The 3,488-nt window shown below is 53.2% G+C and overlaps 1 non-coding gene across 1 annotated transcript; it reads right to left on the bottom strand.

The window, feature by feature from the left end:
• Positions 1-2,328: 2,328 nt before the first annotated feature.
• LOC136626816 (U6 spliceosomal RNA) lies at positions 2,329-2,435 on the bottom strand. The gene has a single exon (XR_010792670.1). It is a non-coding gene; the product is annotated as a U6 spliceosomal RNA (small nuclear RNA).
• Positions 2,436-3,488: the final 1,053 nt, after the last annotated feature.

The raw sequence follows: 3,488 nt of genomic DNA, 5'->3' as shown, positions 1-3,488 counted from the left end.
TCGGGCAGAAGACTGGATTTAGAGGAGTTGATGATCCAGCCTAATGACTGGAACAGACGGAGTGTGAGGTTGACCTGGAACTGGAGTTCTGAAGCCGATCCTGTTATGATCAGGAAATCGTCGAGGTATGGGACAATCAACACCTTGTCAGTGCCGCCACCATCTCTAACACCAGTTTGGAGAACACCCGGGGTGCGGAGGAAATCCCGAACGGCAGGCACGTAAATTGAAAGTGAGAGACAGAGCCATCTATCACTAGGGCAAACCGCAGAAACCGCTGGGAATCTATGTGTATACGGACATGGTAATATGTGTCCTTTAAGTCCATGGTGGCCATGACACTATCCGGCGCAATTAAGGGGATTGCTGACCGCACCGATTCCATTTTAAATCTTTGATACGTGATAGATTTATTCAGGAATTTCAGATTAATTATAGTTCTATAGGATCCATTGTTTTTTGTTTTTTTTTATTAGGAACAAGGGGGAGTAGCACCCCTTGAATAGTCCTTCTGCGGGAACCCGAGTGATGGCCCCTAGGGACAACAGCTCTTGCACCCCCAACTGGAGGGCCTGAGCAGACGCAGGTGACTGGCAGGGGGTGACTATGAACCTCCGGGGAGGAAATTTCAATTTTGTAGCCATCCGAGACTAGGCGTAAGGCCCAGGGATTGGAGGTCGCCTCGTTCCATCTAAGGGCGAACCCTTTCAGTCTACCCCCTACTTGTAGGATCCGGGAAGGCAGATTCTCACCCTTTCCGCCTTTGGGATAGGACCAGCGTCCGGTTTTCCCTTTCCCCTTGTATGCTCTAGAGGGAACAAAAGGAGGAGGGTAGGAGGGGGAAGCCGCTTAAACGATTTCTCCGATGGTAGTCCCTGGCTCTTATCCGATGCCTTCTCTAGGAGAGTATCCAAGGAAGGCCCGAAGATTCTGTGTCCTTGGGAGGGCAGGGAACAGAGTCTATTCTTGGAGGCGTTATCTCCTGTCCAGGCCTTAACCCAGACAGCCCTCCTGCTGTGTTCGAGAGGGCTGCTGAACGGGCCCTGAACCTCACTGACTCCGTAGAGGCGTCTGCCAGGAAGCCGGTTGCCTCTGGAGGAGGGGAAGGCAGCTGGAGATGTCCTCCCTAGAGCCCCTCTGAGAAATCAGCGTCTGGAGTTGGTCTAACCAGACTGACATAGATCTCGCCACAGATGTGGCCGTGATGTTGGCTTTGACGGTCAGGGCCGCGGTCTCCCAGGCCTTTTCCATCGCAGAATCCACTCTGGTATCTAGTGGATCCCGCAGTTGGGAAATGTCCTCAAAGGGGAGGGCTGCTTTTTGAGACCCTGGCGACCGCCAGATCCACCTTAGGGACGGTTTCTAGGAACTCGATATCTTCTGGTGTGAAGACCATCCGATCCTTGAATTCCTTGGACAGGAAGAATTTCTGATCTGCCTGTTTCCACTCTGTCAGGATCAGCTGTTTTAAAGTGTCATTAACTGGAAATGACGGTTTTGGCTGTGGTAGGAGTCCGCGGAACAGGCAATCCTGAAAGGATGGCTGCTGCGGCACCTCTTCCTCCACCTGCATGGTGCGCCGGACTGCAGTTAACAGCTGACCCAAGTCCGCCGATGAAAAGAAATACTTCCTTGTATCCTTCATGGGCGGCATGGATTCTGAAGGAGAATCTTCTAGGACCTCCTCAGAGTCTGACTCTTCCATTCGTGCCCGCCTTACCCTTTCCGTGGGGGGCGGCAGAGAAAGAGAGGAGAGCGAGGCTTCAATCTCCTCGCGGATCATGGATCGGATGTCCGACATGCCCGAGGAGCCCTCTTTGCGGATCACCTTCTCCGTAGGGTCCGCGCATAGTGGCTTGGTGTGGCCCTCTTCTAGCCGCCGCAAGCCAACTGGACATTTGCGCACTCGCTTTTTGGCCTCTCTAACCTTTTGTGCATCTCTGTCCTAAGAGACGGAGACAGCAAAAAGGACTTCCAGCACCAGATCCTGATGTCTCAATCCTCCCTCCCCGGTACTCCCAAAGCAGTCTACTCACCAGCAGGCTGCTTTCAGTGTCCTCTCTGGCTGACATCTTCAGTAAGGTGCAGCCAGGAGAGATGCAGAGGAATCCAGTCCTTTTAAATTTTCAAATTTGGCGCCGACACGCCCCCTTTAAGTGAGGCCCCGCCCCCCGTGATGCGGCCGCGCTGACGTCCCGCCGCCGCGCCGGACCCGGGGGATACACCGCATACACTGGGACACCGCCAACCAGCACACTCGTGGGGACGCACGCCGACCAGCACACGTGGGGACGCCGACCGGACCCGCCGCCTAGGAGACACACATGGCGCTATATGGAACGCTTCACGAATTTGCATGTCATCCTTGCGCAGGGGCCATGCTAATCTTCTCTGTATCGTTCCAATTTTAGTATATGTGCTGCCGAAGCGAGCCCTTTTTTTTTTTTTTTTTTTTTTGAGTAAAGCTGGCACTTGAGGGGACTTGATTTGAACCAGGGACCTCTCGATCTGCAGTCGAATGCTCTTCCACTGAGCTATGCCCCCCTGGCCCGCCCCGAGCGCTGCTGGCATACCTCTCTAGACGTGGATCCCTGGAGACACCGGCGTCCGAGCCTGCAGGTACCGGGGCTGCTTCCTACCGGTACGACAACCCCACTGGGCAGCGTACCGGGGGAGGATTTTCCCACTGGGGGAACATTGCTGGGTAGATCCTGCGGGTGAGGGTCCCCTCGTAGGGTCTCACCCGCGCAAGCCCTGCCAGCCCGAACAGAGAGTCGTCCCCCCACGGGCGGACAGGCTGCATGGGAGTCTTCTTTCTTCATTCACCTCCAGGATACACCTGGAGGCCCGCTTGGACTGTCCTGTAGGGACAGGAAGACACTGGTGAGCCGGTGGTGGGAGTTGCCTTTTGTAGTTTCCGCTTCCTGTCCCAACAGGTGTCCAGCAGGCAACCTCCATGTGTATGCTGTCAGGATGACGAGGGGAAACAATATTATACTTTATATCACTGATAACTTCAGAAGGGTCGCTGATCCGTGGATAATTCCAATTGCCAGATTGAAGTTGGGAAGGAATGGGGAAAATTGGCTTCTACCTTTTATATCATGTGAAGTATCACTTTCCCTTTAAATTGCTGCAAAGGGGTTCAAATAAATTATTGCCTGTGAGGCTTTACAACAATTTACCTTGGGACAGAACATTCTATCATGATGCGGTGTGTAATCTGTTATTATGTGGCCTGAAACTGTGTTATTATCTAAGAACTTCATAAAGCTAAACACAAGGTTCATTGTTGTGCTTCATCTCGCCGACCAGCAGTGCGAGCGCCGAGTATTCTGTACTGAAATACATTATGGCATTTCACGTGCCATCCCTGTTCCCAGCCGGAGTCTGCGTGTACCTGACATTTACTGTACTGCGGATGGTCCGCACGGCGAACCGCCGGACATGTGCAGTACAGGGTTTTTTTTCAACTCCCTTCTTTTCCC

Source organism: Eleutherodactylus coqui, chromosome 4 (assembly GCF_035609145.1).
Source record: "Eleutherodactylus coqui strain aEleCoq1 chromosome 4, aEleCoq1.hap1, whole genome shotgun sequence".
NCBI classification, from domain to species: domain Eukaryota; kingdom Metazoa; phylum Chordata; class Amphibia; order Anura; family Eleutherodactylidae; genus Eleutherodactylus; species Eleutherodactylus coqui.
Note: the sequence above shows the minus strand (reverse complement) of the source record. Positions and strands in the feature narration are given on the sequence as shown.